The sequence below is a fragment of the Geotrypetes seraphini genome, chromosome 2, assembly GCF_902459505.1.
Source record: "Geotrypetes seraphini chromosome 2, aGeoSer1.1, whole genome shotgun sequence".
NCBI classification, from domain to species: domain Eukaryota; kingdom Metazoa; phylum Chordata; class Amphibia; order Gymnophiona; family Dermophiidae; genus Geotrypetes; species Geotrypetes seraphini.
Genome location: NC_047085.1, coordinates 412,260,113 through 412,279,959, shown reverse-complemented (window position 1 = coordinate 412,279,959; position 19,847 = coordinate 412,260,113). Strand labels below are relative to the sequence as shown.

At 40.9% G+C, this 19,847-nt stretch overlaps 1 protein-coding gene across 3 annotated transcripts in view; it reads left to right on the top strand.

The window, feature by feature from the left end:
• The window catches only part of NXPH1 (neurexophilin 1), a 558,790-nt gene that overhangs the window by 112,053 nt on the left and 426,890 nt on the right, over positions 1-19,847 (top strand). The gene's annotated exons all lie outside the window — the stretch shown is intronic.

The window sequence follows — 19,847 nt, the reverse complement described above, 5'->3', positions numbered from 1 at the left end:
GGGACCTGGGCTTAAGTGTATTATTTTGTGCTTGATTTTTCTTCATTTGGGATTCTCATTTTATCTTTTTAAAACTCCTTTGCTTTTTTTTTTTTTTTTTTTTGTCATGACCTCAAGTGGGAGTCTGCAGCAAAGCTTCCAGGATTTCTTTACAGGACATAATATAGGCCATGCTCATTTTTCCATGGCATTCTTTCAAGGCTCCCAGAATGAAATGAAGGTAGTAGCACAGGGGCTGGTGAATAACAGTCTGAGGGGAGAAGTTATCAGTGTGGGCTATCATTAAAGATACAGTAAAGAATATTATACTGTTAGCCCATTACAAGTAATTAGGTTTCATTGGATAAAATGGGACCTGTGCAAAAATAGCATATGTTAGAGATAAAATAATATGTCTCAAAACGGTAACTCATGCTGATTACTCACGCCCCTCAATGTGTATAAGCAGCTCCCTGGCACTTAGAACTGATTTAAAATTTATGTTTCGTTGTTACAGCTCAGAGTTACTCCTTTGTATACCAAGAGAGCTCATGTTGTATATGCTACATAGCCCCTAGAATTAGAACAATCTTCATAAGTTGCTCAGGGGCCTTTAATGCGCACTTAGGGCCATATTCTATGTATGATGCCTAAAAAAAATCAGTGCCAAAAAAGATGGTGCTTTATGCAATTCTATAAAATATTTCTGAAGTAATGTGCAGGTTATAGAACAGGGGTGGGCAACCTCGGTCCTCGAGGGCCACAATCCAGTTGGGTTTTCAGGATTTCCCCAATGAATATGCACGAGATCTACTTGCATGCACTACCTCCATTGTATGCAAATAGATCTCATGCATATCCATTGGGGAAATCCTGAAAACCCGACTGGATTGCGGCTCTCGTTGCCCACCCCTGTTATAGAATCATGCTTAGTGCCTGTACGCGTGACTAATATTTAGGCACGCACAGTTAGGCCAAAGAAAGCCAGGCCTAAATACCTGCCTCTAAGTTGTATGCAGATTGGGCATATTCTATAACAAAGTGCCTAACTTTTAGGCATGCCCATGACTCACCCCATTTCCTCCCCTGGCTATGCCCCCTTTTGAGATTCCCATGCTAGAATTTACATGCGCCTCTTTAAAGAATATGCTTAGAAAGTTGTGAGTGCAAATTCTAATTAGTGCCAATGATTACTTGTTACTAGCCAATTATCAGTGCTGATTAGCTTGTTAAAAAATTAAGTTGCGCAGCTTTGGTCACACTATACAAAATCAGCATCTTAATGTGGGAAAAAGGCTTACTACAAAACGTAATAAGGTATTTGGCAGTAAATTGCCTACCATCATGTGCTATTTATTTTTCATTTGTTATTTTTTCAGGTGGGGAATGGGCATGAAAATATTATCCAGCTAGTGTGTTTGCATTAGCATGCTGACTGGATAATGCAAATTTAACACAGGAGCATTAATATTTTTGCAGGACTGGGTTTGGAGGGCTTAATGGAGCAGGGTGGGGCTGGGGGCGGAGCGAGGGGGGCTGGGGTCATAAAGGAATGGGGCCACCCATTCTCTTTTACCAGATGGAAAATCTGGTAACCCTAGCTAGCATGCTAATAGAAAAATTAGCATGAAACCTGTAAAAAGAAAAAAAAAAAAATACAAAAAGCCCCATTTTTGGATTGCATGAAAAATGGGCTTAGCACACAGGAATACCCCACATTAAAATGCTCTATGTAAGCCTATTTCTTTTTTTTTTTTTTTTTAAATTCTTTATTGATTAAGTCGATTGCAAAATGCAAAAATTTTTTTACAAACAAGACAGCACTTACAGTCAATCAAATAATAATACAAAATATGCTTCCCTCTCTCCCACCCTCCCTGGATGTGTATGATAATCAAGTAGGAATTAAAGGCTTATACAATTAATCAAATTTAACCAATTCCATTAATGGACCCCATGTTGCCTTAAAAAATTTGTTATGTCCCAATATTTCCAAATTCATTTTTTCATATTTATAGCAATGACACAAAGTTTCCCACCAAAAGGAAAAATGTAGCCCGTTCCAGTTTTTCCAATTCCTGGTGATCATTTGCTTGGCAATCTCTGTCATAATTATAAGAAGTTTGCTTTTATACCTGTGTAATGGATTATTAGCTTTCAACAATGTCCCACATATGATCACATCATAGGACAATGGAATCGATGTTCCCAGTATCATATTAAATTGTCCCCATATTGATTTCTAAAAATTGAGTATCAGGGGACAATAAAACAACAAATGATCCAGTGCCCCTACTTCAAGATGACAATGCCAGCATCTATTAGACTTTGAATTATCCAACTTTTGCAAACGAACTGGGGTCCAAAAAATTCTATAGAACAAAAAGAACCAGGTTTGTCTCATAGATGCTGACGTTGTACATCTCATCCTCCAAGTCCAAATCCGTGGCCATTGAGTAGCAGAAATTTGCTACTTTAACTCAATGCTCCAAATGTCTTTTAGGCTTGTTTTAGGTTTCTTATTCAACTATTTGGATATTAATTTTTACCACTTGGTGGCCTGATGCCCTTGCAAATCTGTCTGGAAACATAGGCCCGGCAAGCTATACTGATTTTTAAAGTTGCGCCAATCAGGGAACCCTTTCTGAATGGCCTGTTTCAACTGCAACAATTTATAACTTGAGACTTAGATATGTCGAATGATTGTTGCAGTTGTAATAAATTTAGCATTTTCCCATTTGAGATCACATCATCTAAAGTACGTATGCCTGCCTGCAGCCAATGTTTCCAGAGGATTTTAGACTCGCCAATTTGTATCTTGGAGTTTAACCATAGAGATTGACACGTGGATTGTTGTATTGGAGTAGGTATTAAGTTATTAATAAATTTTAATGTATTCTAGGTGGAAAAAGAATACTATTGTCCTTATATATTCTAGGCAACTTGATACTCAAAATATGGCTCAGACGTAATGGGTCCTGGGTACATCGATATCAATTTTTTATCATTTGGCCTCAGACCCACCACTCTACCACTTCAGAAAACCTTTTAGCATGGAGAATTACATGGCTTTGAAGAATGTATTTAAATGGGTGGTTAAGCTGCCGCCGCCATCTTATTCTTGGAATTATATTGGATTCTGATGACATTAGCGGCCGTGGTGACTTACATTACAATATGCTTTTAGTTAATAATTTAGTGTATGAGAATAGGGAATGCAGTTTGATGAAAGTCATTGTGTTTTCCTTTTCGCAGGGGGACCCTTGATAAATTGCTAAAAATCGCTAAAATTTATAACAAGTAAATGTTTAATAAGAAGTTAGGCCGATGATGAAGAGCCACGTAATTCTCCATGCTAAAAGGTTTTCTGAAGCGGTGGAATAGTAGGTCTGAGCCAAATGAAATAAATTTGATATTCACGTACCCAGGACTGAGTGAAGGGTTGTGATATTGGTGTTCTGGCTAAAAACTTTTACTTAAACCATCAATTTTGGAGTCAGACGTAATGGGGACATGAGGTGACTCTAATATCAGCCTATCCGGTAGATTCTCCATGAGTTCAGGAAGGATCCAATACATACCCTGGCACATTATGAAGGCTTGATGATACCTATAAAAATATGGAAAATTTACCCTCCCTCCCCCCCCCTGCCGATTGTGATTTTTGCAAAGATACCAAGGCTATTCTAGCAGTTTTACCCAGCCAAATAAATTTTGAATCACATTTAGTTTTTTTTTTTAAGACCCTTGGAAATAAACTGACAACATACTCATTTGTAAGCCTATTTTTTAACATCATGTTTGACTCCCTATATGGTTGGCATGATGGTGACTTCACAACCAGAAAAATGCTTCTCTATAGGGATTAGAAGAGGTCACTCCCTTAATCCTCCAACTCTTGATGTCTCTCCTAAAAGACAGCTGACAATCCTTGAAAGCTTTGGGATAAGCCAAAGTTTATATTCTAAAATGGGCAACACATAAATATATATGTGACCATTTTGAGCCTTTGCTATTTTAGACATTTATTTTTCTAAAATGGATGTTCTTGGTGCTCATAACCAGTACATAAATGTCCATTTCACAATATATTTTAGAACAAGCTCTATGTTCAGAGATGCTGTTCTGAAATACTAATGGAACTAGAGATGCACTGACCTGAGCATCTAAGTTCCAATATGTGGCCTAATGGTTAAAGCAGCTGCCTCAGCACCCTGAGGTTGTGAATTCAATTCCCACTGCAGCTCCTTGTGACCCTGGGCAAGTCACTTAACACTTCATTGTCCCAGGTACAAATTAAGTTCCTGTCTAAAATATGTAAACTGCTTTGGTTGTAACCACACAGAAAAAGTGATATGTCAAGTCCCAACCCTTTTCTAAAATGCTGCTCCATATGCCTTTATATAATGTTAGTGTAAGTGGCAAAAATCACATCTATCTTACAGGCATGGACAGTTATTCCTGCTTTCAAGCTGGTCTAAATGTCTATCTGACATATGGCCCTCATGTTCAGCAACCCCTGTGCAACTACAGTTAGAGAAAAGGTCCCATGAAGCTCCATTTAACCATGTCTGCCCTAGATCAAAGCATATACAGTGCTGGGTGTTTGTTTAGACTCGGCTTTAACTATGGGGAAGCAAATCGGATGTATTATTCAGAAAGGTTATGCTCAACTTCGTATGTTGTATAGACTAAACCCATTTCTGAATAAGTATGATTTTCGAACTGTGGCCCAATCTTTGCTTTTGACAAGATTGGACTACTGTAATTCCTTGTTCTTGGGTCTGCCAAAAACGAGATTGAAGGTTCTGCAGGTGCTTATGAATTCTGTAGCTAGGGTCATTAGTGGGGTGATGAGGACAGCCCATATAACCCCAACATTGAAGAATTTGCACTGGCTACCGATTGAGCAAAGAATCCAATTTAAAGTGTTGTCCCTAGTACATCAACTAGTACATCACACTGTGCCACTTTGGTTTCAGTCTCTATGGGAGATTTATAAACCTCCAAGGGCATTGCACTCTGAAGAGAAAATGAAATTGGTAGCACTGACAGCTGATAATGTATGATATGTGGCAAATCAACTTGTTTTCCATTGTTGGAATATCACATTGGAACAATGTTTTCCATTGCTAGAATATCATATTGGAACAAGGTTACCGGGCAACTAAGATTATGTGCAGACCACTACAGCTTTAAGAAAATGTTGAAAACCAAGCTGTTTGTAGATGCATACTTTTGATCTGTCTTTCCTAATGTTGTTTGGGCATTTATGTAACATTTTTTAATATGTTACTTAAGAATTTGATGGCTTTGTTTTCACATGTGTTGATATTATTTTGAAGAATGGTTTGTATTGGTTTTGATTTTTGTTTTTGACCTATGTTTGTTTATTTGGAAACTGCTGTGACTCCAGGCGGTATATTAAGTTTTCAAATAAATAAATAAAAAAAATAAATAACCCAAGTACTTGTATACTCAATTCAAATTCAGCCAAAATTCCACTCCTTTAATGCCTATGCGGATGACATAACAATCATGATACCTGTAATGGCTTCATTAGTCAATACTCTCATCACTGTCAAAAAATGTGATCACATCATAGAAAAATGGACTTCAACCCACTGCCTCATACTAAATAAGAACAAAACCAAACTGAATAGGTAAAGGCAGAATAGAAAACCTGATTAACATAACATACCTAATAGTTCATCTCTTACTTTGCAGATAGAATATGAAAGACTAAAATAACAGACCCAGTGTCAGAACTGAGAATCAGACTCATTGGTTCTCTTGTATTCTTTTCTCCTTTTACCAGCAAGATCTTCAAATGCAAAATATCTTTTTTTTTGTGACAGAACTATAGAAACATACAACAATCAAAAATTGATAAAAGAACAAAGGAAAATGTTGTAATATGTGTCTCATCCACATTACAGCTCTCTCATTCTCTCCAGCATATATTATACAGTTGTCAATAATGGAGTCGTAGTATATTTAAATTAACAGCAATGCCAGCTGTGGAAACCCTGAGAGAACCTCTAACCCAGCTCCACGGGGAGAACATCTTTAAACCTACCAGAGACTTTTCCATTCTATGGACTTTCACAACAAAATTCAAATTTCTGACCAACTGACTTTCCCCGCTAAAATTCAAATTGGTGGATTGCCCTGTTCCCAATTAGGTCAGTGAACCCACTATTTCCAAAGTCACACTGCAGACTTTAGAGCAAACCCTGAAGAAAGTTACAGCATGATGGCTGAAAAGTCGGTTTCTACCTGACAAAGACGCAGCGAGACCCGGAAAGCTGTAACAAGCCATAATAGCAATTTTATTGTTAGATTAAGTTATTCAAACAAATAAAACAATACATTTTTCCCAATGGACCCCAGCCAAAAACCCAACTTTTGTGCTATAGCTATGCCCTTCTCCAGAGAATCAAAGATATATAAACCCTGAATATTTCCATGTGTTCTCTAAACCCGAGAGCCTAAATTTAGATTTGGAGTGGTAGGTATTCCTGGCCTGATTTGGATGTGGGGAAGAGTAAAATCTGGGGTAAAATGTGATTCATTTTTATCAGTTGCTCTTCTTCACTCCTTTTGGTTTGAATTCTTTGCAGACTCTCACCTCTTAGACACCTTATGAATCTGTGAAGCTCTATACTCTGTAGGTCCTTTGATTTGACATCTATTTAGCCCTTCCCTCTTCAGGTATCAGGGATCACTTAGCCCTCAATATCTGACTGCACATCACTTTCTCTCTTGTTGATCACAGGTTTCCGTGCTGTTCTATTCAGATTAGCAGAATGGTGGGACAGTACAGCAGGCAGTAAACACAACTTTTGTCTCTCCTGTACCTGCTGGGCATGACAGCACTGTTCCCAGACTTGTTTCTGATCCACCAAGGAGACAATAATTTGTGAAACTCACAAGCTTGTTATTAATGAATAACTTTTTAAAAAAGACCTCACTGACCCCCCCCCCTTTTACAAAACCGCGAAAGCGTTTTTTAGCGCCGGCTGGCATGCTGAATGCTCTGCGCTGCTCCCTACACTCAGAGAGCTCCTATGAATGGCGGGAGCAGTGCAGTCTAGCTACCAATTCTTCTTAATAATAGCTTAAGATATCTCAATACCAGAATAGTCACAGAGTCCACTGAAGGATAAACCCATAAAAAAATGCAGTGCAGAGCATTCAGCGTGCCAGCGTGTGCTAAAAACCGCTTTCATGGTGTTGCTGCTGAACTGCCGTTCTCTCACATCATCCCTTGCCACGGGTTTGTCTGATGACTTGTCAAGATGAACAGACGGGTCAGAGAGCCCATCTAATTTTCAAGTGAATTCCATGTCCGGCATGATAACATGTGTGTTACCTGCCATGACCCTTTCAGGCCAGACAGTGTTCACTTGTTTGATATGATGCACAACCTTTTCTGGATTCATAGACAACACCGCGAAAGACAAAGGCGCGCGCCGACAACTGAGCGTAAGACGGAGGCGTGCGCCGAAGAAAATTACTGTTTTTAGGGGCTCCGACGGGGGTTTTTGTTGGGGAGCCCCCCCAGTTTACTTAATAGAGATCGCGCCGGCGTTGTGGGGGGTTGTAACCCCCCACATTTTACTGTAAACTTAACTTTTTCCCTAAAAACAGGGAAAAAGTGAAGTTTTCAGTAAAATGTGGGGGGGTTACAACCCCCCACAATGCCCCCACAACGCGGCGCGATCTCTATTAAGTAAAGTGGGGGGGTTCCCCCCCCCACGCCACCCGTCGGAGCCCTAAAAATAGTAATTTTCTGCGGTGCGCGCCTCCGCGCTGTGCTCAATTGTCTGCGCGCGCCTTTGTCCCGGCGCGCTTTTGACCTGACACCCCTTTTCTGACAGGAATTTCAGAGGGTTGTATTGACAATTAAGGCAGAAGGTCAACCGTGGACAATTTAGGTTGGTGGGAGAGAGTCTTGGGTAGGTTTCCAGCCTATGATAGGGTGCTCAAGTGAGCCATTCAGAGGGACTGCTGAATGGGAAAAGCCTTGCTTGCCCTTTTAAATTTCTCTTACCCCCCTCCCCCCCCACACTTGACATCAAAATGCCTCTGACACGATGATGTTTCCCCACAGCTTCCCCAGTGTTTTGCTGTGGATGACACATCTTGCCCAAGTGCTCCATCTAGTGAATGGGTGAAGTGTGCACCTGGGGTTTGGGGAGCAGGAGGGGAATATGGAAGCAGAAAAAGCAGGAAAGCTGCATTGGCCCAGGGGAAGAATAGCTTAGTGCAATCAGGTGAATCTAGGACAGCCCTATTACAATCATAGAGGGGGCTCACATCTTGGGAATCTATACCTCAAAATATTCTTCAAGTAATCTTATTTATTACATTTTTACCTGTTTAAACTAGAATTCCTTTGACAGATTTTGTAGCATACACTCTGTACACCTTGTACTTAATAACTATGTAAATTGAAGCAGTTGCTTTAGAGCGCCTTGTCTTAGGTTTTTTTTTTTTTATTAGTGTTGAACACACAGAGCTTCAGCCATTTCCCGAGAGGAGTTATTCTTAGTTCAGTAAAGTAATTCTCATTCTCACAGCACTTGAACTGCAGAACGTTTCTGAAGCGCTGCGTTCTCAAAGTCAGCAACCTAGCACCTTTCATTAAACCACTTTCCAAAGGTCTTTGCAATCCTGTTAATAATTTGTTGTACCAGGTGAAACATTTTATTTGAACAGCGAGGGAAACTTGACTTCGCAGGTTAACTCGCTTTATCCATGGATCCACAGGGCAGTATAAATCTCACTCTTGTATTTTTTTTTACAATATGATTCTGTCTTGACCAGCAAGAAATGTCCTCTTGGGATGATGGAAAAAAACATAACTACCTATGTTCAGCAACAAGAGTTTCTGTGGCATTTCTCTGTATGAATGAGAATTACTTTACTGGACTAGAGTTCCTATGAGTGTCCGGAGCAGCGCAGAGCATTCAGCGTGCCAGCTTTTGCTAAAAATGGCTTCCGTGGTTTTGTAAAAGGAGGGGGGGGGAAATAATTAAGTATACTTGCTATGAAGTATGTACAGTATGTAAGTAAGTGTTGTTTACATAGGCCCTAGGGGATGGGAAAATCTGGTACCCCAGTTGCATTACATGTTGGGTTTTTTTCTATTGGGAGAAGGTAGATGGGCAGTTCCAGTTTCGCTACATTTTTGGCAGAACCTTGAGGTTGAGGGGAAAAGTAGGTTGCTACTCAGAAGGGAGGAGTGTGTGGCGCAGTGGATGGAGCTACAGTCTCAGCACCCTGGGTTTGTGGGTTCAAATCCTGTGCTGCTCCTTGTGACCATGGGCAAGTCACTCAGTCCTCCATAGCCCCAGGTACATTAGATAGATTGTGAGCCCACCGGGACAGATAGGAAAAATTCTTGAGTCCTGATTGTAAAACCGCTTAAATAACCTTGATAGGCAGTCTTGTAAAAACCTAATAAACTTGAAATCAGTTTTTTTTTTTTTAAACATTTGTTTTTTAAAAACTTATTTGTGTAACTCAGGACAGTTGTTTATGAGGTCTGAGTTAAATAGATGGGGAATAGTTCTATAACAGGGATCTCAAAGTTCTTCCTTGAGGGCCGCAATCCAGTGTCAGGTCAAAAGCACGCCGGGACAAAGGTGCGCGCAGAAAATTGAGCACAGCGCGGAGGTGCGCGCCGCAGAAAATTACTGTTTTTAGGGCTCTGACGGGGGGCATGGGGGGGAACCCCCCACTTTACTTAATAGAGATCGCGCCGCGTTGTGGGGGGCTTGGGGGGTTGTAACCCCCCACATTTTACTGAAAACTTCACTTTTTCCCTGTTTTTAGGGAAAAAGTTAAGTTTACAGTAAAATGTGGAGGGTTACAACCCCCCAAACCCCCCACAACGCTGGCGCGATCTCTATTAAGTAAACTGGGGGGCTCCCCAACAAAACCCCCCGTCGGAGCCCCTAAAAACTGTAATTTTTTTGGCGCGTGCCTCCGTCTTGCGCTCAGTTGTCGGCGCGCGCCTTTGTCTTTCGCGGGGTTGTCTATGAACCCCGCAATCCAGTCGGGTTATCAGGATTTCCCCAATGAATATGCATTGAAAGCAGTGCATGCACATAGATCTCATGCATATTCATTGGGGAAATCCTGAAAACCCGACTGGATTGCGGCCCTCAAGGAGGGACTGAGACCTCTGTTCTATAAGGAGCCACCTAGATTTAGGTGGCAAAAATGGGTACATAAAACATTTGTGCATAAATGTCAATATTTCGGCTGTGTGCTATTCTGTGCCCAATAAACGCAAATGGCACTCAAACAGAGATGCTGAGAAAAATCTATACTAAGCACTATTCTGTAAGGGACACACAGGGATGAGTGCAATGGCGTGGTTTGCTCCAGGCATCGTGTTGGTGGGGGCACCGACACCTGTCCTCTCTGCCCCCTGCTCCCCCACTACCATGTGCACCCCTTCCCTTCCCGCGCACCTCTTTAACGTTCCCGGCGCAAGCAGCAATCCCAGCCTGCTGCTCGCAACGGCGGCGGCTCTTCCTCCGGCTCCATTTCCTGGGCCCACGCCTAGGAGGTGACATCCGAGGAAGAGCCGATGCTGGCGCGAGCCGCGGGTTGAGGTTTCTGCTCGCACCGGGAATGTTAGAGGTACGGGTGAAGGGAAGGGGCGGGTGCACATGGCAGGAGGGAGCAGGGAAGGAGCAGATGTAGTGGAGTCAGAGAAGAGGGCGGGACAGAGTTGCAACCGCCCTGGGCATCTCTCGCTACACCACTGGCTGAGTGCCCTTTACAGAGTAGCACTTAGAACAGATTCTTACCCCCTTATCCTGGTCAAACTTAAGCCCTCTTTTATCAAACTGCGATAGCAGGTTTTAGTGCAGGGAGCTGCACTGACTGGCCCGTGCTGCTCCCGATGCTCATAGGAACTCTATGAGCTTCGGGAGCAGCGCGGGCCATTCAGCGAGGCTCCCTGCACTAGAAACTGCCAGCGCAGTTTCATAGAAGAGGGGGTTAGTGCAAATTGTGGCACAAGTTGGGTTCGTAACTGGCATTCGATAATACTGCGCCTATATATTTGATATGTCCCTCCTATGGTCACACCCCCTTTTGGGTTATACATTTGGGCACTTGGCATTATAGAATAGTGCGTAGGAAGATGCATGCATAAAGCCAAACTAGTGCCAATTAAGTTTCAATTAACTCCAATTGGTGTTGATAATTATTTGTAAGCACCCAACTGACTAGTTTAGACCTGCATCTGGGCTTCGTGTCCAAATCTGGGCGAACTATATAGAGCCTGGGGATAGTGCCTTAATGCAATGGCGTATACTTTCACCATGGGCCTTCACAGAGAAAGAGTTTGGGTTGGGTGTGGGCGAGCCACACATTATAGTATTGTACAAAGATTAGAGAATACTATAATGCAGGTTTCAAGTTTCAAGTTTATTAGGTTTTTATATACCGCCTATCAAGGTTATCTAAGCGGTTTTTACAATCAGGTACTCAAGCATTTTCCCTATCTGTCCCGGTGGGCTCACAATCTATCTAACGTACCTGGGGCTATGGAGGATTAAGTGACTTGCCCAGGGTCACAGGGAGCAGCGCGGGGTTTGAACCCACAACCCCAGGGTGCTGAGGATGTAGCTCCAACCACTGCGCCACACACTCTTTAACAATGTGGGTGCAAATTTTTACATCAGCTCTATGACTATTGTACATGTACGCACCTAGAATACAACTAAATAGGTGGCCTTAAAATTAATATATATCTTTCTGAGTGCAGACAGATATCAAAATCAACCTAGAATACAGGCATGTTTTTAGTATGATGTGCTAGTATTCTATAAAGAAAAGTGGGAACTTATTTTTCTTTATAGAATAAGCTACAAGTTCACACATTATACTGTAGAATTACCCTCTATGAACTGCCTAGGTCTAATACTATCTGGTTGTAGTTTTGTCATGCCTCTTTCCCTTCCTAAATAAAAGCAGGTGCATTTTGACCAAACACTGAGCTGACCAATTCACATTTAAAAGATCTTTTAAACTAAGCCATTTATCTATTTAACTTCCTTTGAATACCGGCTGCTAGAAAGTCCTAATAGAAATGCTGGTGCTTACCTAGCTGGCTATCTGCCTAGCAGGTAATGCAGGAATCTAGGAATCAAAATTATTTGGGAAATGACCCCATTAGTAGTAGCAGCTATTTAGATCTTTACAAAGTCATGCAGTTAGAGATAACAAAGGAGGTGACTGAGGGTCAACTAAATGGACAATTTCTGCCCATTTATGTCAGAGTACAAATAAGAGAGGATAAAACTGCCCTGAATAAGGAAAGATACTTTATACACTGTCACACACTGTAGCTGGTAGCTTGGATGTATCCAATGAACAAATATATAAAATGGCGGAGACAGAGACTGTCTGATTTCAAGAAAGCCTGGAATAGGCATGTGGGATCTCTTAGAGAGAGGAAGAGATAATGGGTACTGCGGATGGGCAGACTGGGTGGGCCATTTGGCCTTTATCTGCCATCATGCTTCTATGTTTGTATTAGTGTTTATCAGTTAAAACAGAGAATCAGGACCCCTAGATATATCGTTGTAGTGCAGATGAGATTAATTGGACAGACTGGAAAAGCTGTTTGGTCTTCTTCTGCTGTCATTTAATACTCCTGAAGAACTATTGTCAATAAACCTTGTTTAAAATGAAATAGGTTGAATGCATACATTCAGGTAATGATGAGCTTGTTAGCTGACTGAGACACACGTTTCAGCTTATTTTAAATTTACTAAGAATTTGGTGTGAAAATGTGATGGAGAACAATAACAATGAGGATACCGATGCTTTCATACAGAAATGAAAATGTAACAGACTCAATCTATAAACACATACAGAAAGAACAGATTCTAGGAAGAAAGAAATCACCAGAAAGGTAACCTGGAGGTCAGCTTTGCACTGACCTCTTGGCTTAATTAGTAGGCTCGAGGAAAGCTGAAGACAGAGGCCAAGGGAAATCTAGCCAAGAACGCAGATGCTACTGGTATAAAGGAACAAACCAGATCTCGGCAGCTGTCAGACTAACCCCAGGAGTAGATGCACCGCTTGGCTCCCTTGCAGGAGCTGAAAGAAGAAAGCATTGGCAGGTCATCCATGACAATCTTCTGACTGATGAATAAATGACAATAAATATGGCTTCCATTCCAGCATTTTTAGAATATTTGTCAGTAGATTTGCTAATATGCACCACCATATTAACATGCACTAATGCTATTAATGGCTGTTATTAGTAAATGGATAAATTTAAACTTAGCCCAACAATATATAAGAGGGGTCAAATTAATATAAGTACAAAAGAAAAAGACCTGCTCTTATATCTCAAATTTTGCCGTCTGAGTTCTGCTTGTAAAAATTACTCCATAAACCAAAATTAATAATTACTTGTACCGGGAGGTTTTTTCAGTCTGTGGGAACCTCTTAAAGTAATTAGAGAGTTTGCCAGGGTCTATTCAAGTGCCCCCGAAAGCGCACCATAGGGTTTTCCTGCAAACATCATTCATTACCTACACGGTTTAAGTGTTATTTTTTAAAATTTACCTCAATCTCAGAGTGCATAAATATCAAAGAGATCAATAAATATTTAGTGCAAAATCACACAAAATCGTTTGAACCCGTTTCATAAGCTGGGACCTGTTGTAAAATGATGCTCGTTAACAACATGCACTAATGTGTAGTGCCTTTAAGTACATCTAGCTGTCGCTCTCAATAGTACTCTGTGTACACGGATCTGGAAGAGCTACACATTGACTGAGTTGTTTCATTTAGTGAATGATTAGAGGAAGGAGCTTTTGAGTTAAGTTTACATTTTGAATATTTATGCCTTGTCTACTTTGGAGAGCAACAACTGTACTGAATGGCCCAGACTCTATAAAGAGCACCTGTAGTTAGGTGCCTAGTTGGTGTACCTTGCTGATCTAGGTACCTAACTTACCTCCTCTTCTACAAAGCCGTACAGCAACAGCCCCGAAGCCCTTTAAATCTCTATGGGCTTCGGGGCCGTTACTGCATGGCAGCCGCTAGCGCGGCTTTGTAGAAGAGAAGGGTTAGTTATACAATTTGGCTGAATTGGCACCATTAACTAAAAAGCGCAATTAAACCCCCACCAATAAAAATTAATTAGCTGGAAGGCACCTATCTCAGTAGGTATCTACCACTTCAAGGTGGTATCTACTCCGGGCATCTACTTCAAGGCATCTACTTCAAGACATCTACTTCAAGGTATCTACTCCAGGGTGTCTACCAGAAAGCAGAGATGGTTGGGGCATTTTTCTGGATAGATTTTGGATGTGGTTTGACTTAGGTGTACTCATTCAGGCAAAGAAAACCCTGGCATAAATGGGAGTGCTGCTAAGGTTTCAATGCCTATCGGCGCGTAAGACCAGTTAGGTACCACTATAACAAGCTCCTAGTGGATAATTGACAATTGTGCTCCTCAGTACTTAGAAGTTAGACACAGTTGATAGAATCAGGACCTATGTGTGTAGTTAGTAATTTATTAGAGAGCCCATGCATTAATGGTACTTCAGTCAGCAGGGAAGATACATAGAAACATGATGGCAGATAATGGCCAAATGGCCCATCTAGTCTGCCCATCCACAGTAACCGTTATCTCTTTCTCTTTCTCTCTCTGTCATGTTCCTTCATTGTAGTTAAGGACTGGAAGACTTAAACTGAGTTTGGGAAATATGAGAGATGGGCGTGTGCGGGTCACCGAACTGGATGGACCAATGGTCTGATTCGGTGGAGGCATTTCTTATGTTCTTATGTTCTTAGTTGTATGGCCCTTCTCTGCCATGTTGGTTTGTAGAGGCCCAGTAGCATCTTTATAGGGATATCAGGGTTGAGCAAACTAATATGGCATCATTAGCATTGTCTTGCAGTCCCTCAAGGAGCTAATGTTTTAGTAGGAGCTTGCCAGCAATCCATTTTCACATGTTTGTTTAGAATGGAACAATAAGTGCTGTAGTAGGGAACAATAATCTTCAAAAGGGGAAACCCACAACTAGATTGGCAGTGATATATCTGAAATTAAAAAAACCAAAACCAAAACCTCTGAAGAAAAAAGAATCCAAATTTTCAGTTCTCAGTGCTAAATAATTTTTTGCTTAATCATGAAATGGTTTTCTGAAAGAACATCACAACAGATGTTCATATTGAAATTTTCCTTTAGTTTCTAGAAAGGGAGGGATGGGCAGTACTATACTGGATCTGAAATTCTTTAGAGATTTTCACTCCAGCCCATCTACATCATCCCAGCCATTGAAGCCCTCACTAGTCCATCCTCAACCAAATAGCCATATACAGACCGTGCAAGTCTGCCCAGTACTGGCCTTAATTCTTCAATATTTACTATTATTTTCTGATTCTAGATCCTCTGTGTTCAACCCACGCTTTTTTGAACTCTGTCACCGTTTTCCTCTCCACCACCTCTCTCAGGAGTGCATTCCAGGCATCCTCCACACTCTCCGTAAAGAAGAATTGAACATAGTACCTTCTGGGCTTCTTAATCTGCCTTTTTATTTTATCCAACTCATTAAGTCTCATACATTCTGTCTGCAACTGACTCCAAAGGCAGAGTCTGAAGTTTTATTCTCATGTGGTTCTCTTTCTAACAAAATGAGGCACAGGCTGTTCCATGAACAGCAGGCTCTGCCTTCTTTGGTGAGATGCACAAATTTACTGCACTTTGTTCAAAATCTTCAGGTATGGAAACAGTTTCTGTAGCCTTCAGTGGTAAAGAAAGGCCGACAAATTCATACTGAAAGACGATAGCATGGAAAGAAAGGAGGAAAAGAACATTAATAAGGGCCATATAAAAAAACAACATTACTTAATTTAACAGGGGTATCCATGTCCTTGACTAGTATGGTTGACAGCTCATGAACAAGAAGATGTGTTCAAGCTATCTAGATCAATGTTTCCTTATACTGCATAATACTTTCAATTATTTTTGCAGTCAAAGATCAGCCTTTGTAAGAGAAGTTTATTGTTGAAGATAAAATTGTAGTATGCAGTTTGCTTCTGGACTGAGAAAACTTGGGCAATTGTTAGAGTGCTTGCCTTGCTCGTTATGCAAACTATCTCTTTTGGAATGCTGATGAACGTAAGTGATATCTTGGCACAGCTGAGAGCCATTTTGAAGGATATTTAAACACTGTAGCTTTTCTATCCTGTTTCTTCACTTGCCAGTTCTTCATTAGTCCCAGTCCTCTGAAGAGTGCTGGAAATGCTTGTAATAGCTCATTAAGTGAACAGCAGTACTAATGTACCTACTCCAGCAAACAACCCCCCCCCCCAATAGCTCAACAAAAGAGATTCGTAAATGTAGTAAGATCAAAATTAGGAGAACAATTCAGAAAAAGAAAATACATAACCCGGCAAGGGACAATAAATCAAAAAGGCATCTAAGAATATACATTGTACCTCATCTATCCTTCCTTCCCTACCAGTTCCCAAGATAGGAGCTCATATCTTCTGAAGTGGCTATTGTCAATGAAATTCTGCAACATGGTAACATAGTTTTATAGACACATGAGTAAATGATGGCAGATAAAGATCTGAATGGTCCATCCAGTCTGTCCAACAGTCATACTCATTATTGATTCATGATTAAATAGGCTTTCTTTGATATTTACGATACATAGCCCATAGATGTCTGTCTGGTACTGTCCATAGTTTCCTACTACTTGAGTTGCCATCAAAGCCTACTCCAGCTTATCAAGACCATCTTGTCATTTGTGGGACACAGACCATAAAAGTCTTCCTGGCACTGTCCTCATGTTCCAAATGATCAAAGTTTCTTTTGAAACCCTTTCCATCCCATCCTAAAACAAATTGCCGTATACAGGACCGAGCGAGTCTGCCCAGTACCGGCCTTAGTTCTTCACAGCTAGAGTTACCATCTATGCACCACTTGACACATCAAATGCATATACCATACAGCCATTTAAGTTTTGTTTTGATTTTCTAATTAGAGATCCTCTGTGTTCATCCCATGCCTTTTTGGATTCCAGCACCGTTTTCATCTCCACCACCTCCCTCAGGAATTTCCTGGCATTACTCCTAAGTCTGCCAACCCACACCCACCATTCATGCCCCCTAGTTTTACCATTTTCCCCATCTCTGGAAAAGGCTTGTTTTTATATTAATAACTTTCAAGTTTTTAAACATCTACATCATATCTCCCCTGTTCCCTCATCTCCTGTAACCGACTAGGATAATGAAATACAGAGTTAATATGCAATGACACTGATCCATGTAAGATCGACTCTAGCCAGATAAGTGGTGTTCACTGGGGGCACCTGCTGATTTTCAGTGGCTCTGCAAATTTTCATTGTTCACTCTGGCACTATCCAGATAGGGCTGGATTCTGTATATGGCACTCCAAAAAAGTATACTAAGGGCCATATTCTATAAACAGTACCCTACTGTTTCTGAGCCTCCCTCTTATTGGACTTGGAGATCTTTGGTACATAATTTGGCCACCTGGGAGGCCTGAGAGGCGGTTGGTTGCCCTCGATAACGGCGCAACTACCTGCTGATTTGGGGAGCCTATCTAGATTCCTTACCTACTAGAGGTCGTAGCCTCCTTTTGAATTTTCTTGCTTAGCTTTACTAGTGTTCCCCATGCTTGCTCCCATGGTCAGTCACTGCCTATCCCTTTCTCTTTCTCTTTTTTTTTTTGTTTTGTTTGGGGGGGGGGGTTCCTCATGAAGTATGCCCAAGGGCCACAAGAGTATGGGCCTTTGACATTTGGGAGACCTTTTGGTTGTTTTTGTATATTTCTGGAGGGGAACCCGGAGGGGAAGTTGCATTGTGTGTATGTGTGTGGGGAAGGGGGGTGGCTGGGGGGAGGGGGTTGGTTTTGCTTCTTGGACTGTTTCTGACAATTGTGTATTGTTGGATGTTGATTCCTTTGTTCTTGTTGTATTTCTTGCTCTTTGTTCTTTTCACATTCACAATAAAACAGATTTGAACATAAACAGTACCCTAAGTTAGGCGATATGCCACCGCTTAACTTGTTCTAATTGGCTTTAATCAGCATTGTAATGACCGCGTCATTTAAACCGCTTAAAAACTTATTAAAAAAAGTAGGCGCCGGGACGCATCTAAAGCAGGATGTCTAATGGCGCCTTATGCCTAAGTGGGCATGGTTGGGACAGAGCAGGTCTAAGTGCTGTTAGGCGTGATTCACTTAAGAACTTAGATGCCTGCAATGTGGACCTCTAAAACTTTGGTCTACATTGCAGGTGTCTAAATTTTTTCTTAGACGTCATTGACTGTGATTCTGTTGTCAGCTCCTAAGTGTCATTGCCATGTGGCAACATCCATTTCTTTGTAGATGCTGCCGATAGAGGCGCTGTTTACAGAATCCAGCCCTAAGTGCTATTCCGTAAATGGCATTCTGTGTTGGGGCGTCATTTAAAGAATAGGGTTTGGTCCTGGGATCCATGCTCAATTTTGGGTGCAAGAATTTACACCAGCTAAAAAGGTGTAAATCCTCATATCTAAATGAGCAAACAACATAAAGAGAGGTTCTAATAGCTCAAAATATCCTCCCCCCCCCAAAAAAAAGCACAATTGGCCTCAAGAATAGGGACAAATCACATACTTTTATGTAGATGACCTGACATGGCCTGTGTTTTGGCCTTCTCTGTTTTTAAGAAATGCAAGTCTAACAAAGTCCCAGGAAAGCAAGGAATCACTCACCAGTGATCATACTTCAAAACAGGATGCCAACAATGTGATGCCATTATTTTACAACATATATATGCAAAAACACAACCCACAAGATCATAAATAAGTGTGTCAATACCAGCTTTCCATATGATAGGATAGGTCAGAGACATAGAGGGGCAAAAAAGGAGAGGAAACCCTCCAACCACCTCACCACCCAATCATTGCTTAATCCTTCATATTTTTAAGTCGATTTTAGAACGTTTTGCAAAGAGTTCTAATGGTGAATTTTTCCAATTTGTTAAATATGTGCAAAATTAACTTAGCTAAAACTTAGTTTCTTGGTTTTGACGTGGCACGTTTCATTACTCTAGGAAACCAGCCAGCAATATAATCAACTGTTCTTTGCTAAAGGAACAGCAATGGACGGTATATTTCTAAAATGAAAAAAGATACAAAATCTACTTGCTAAAGAAAGACTGAGAACTTGTAACAAACATTCTACACTAACATGGCACTAAAAAATTACTTAGAAGGCATTTCAAATGCATTGATGGGTATTTTGTGACATCATCATGTTTTTTACGTGCTGACGTATTTTTCTTTTGAAAGCATTTGAAGTCAAAATCTGTTTTGCTGTTAAAACAAGCCTGAGAGTGTCTTCGAGGAATGTCCCTTTTATGAGAGGTAACTAGCCTTCTAAGTATTTTTTTAGTGCCATTAGTGTAGAATGTTTTTTACAAGTTCTCAGTCTTTCTTTAGCAAGTAGATTTTGTATCTTTTTTCATTTTAGAAATATACCGTCCATTGCTGTTCCTTTAGCAAAGAACAGTTGATTTTATTGCTGGCTGGTTTCCTAGAGTAATGAAACGTGCTAGGTCAAAACCAAGAAACCAAGTTTTAGCTAAGTTAATTTTGCACATATTTAATAAATTGGAGAAATTCACCACTAGAACTCTTTGAAAAATATTGTAAAATCAGCTTAAAAGTATGAAGGGTTAAGCAATGATTGGGGGGTGAGGTGGTTGGAGGGTTCCTCTCCTTTTTTGCCCCTCCATGTCTCTGAGCTATCCTATCATATGGAAAGCTGGTATTGACACACTTATTTATGATCTTGTGGG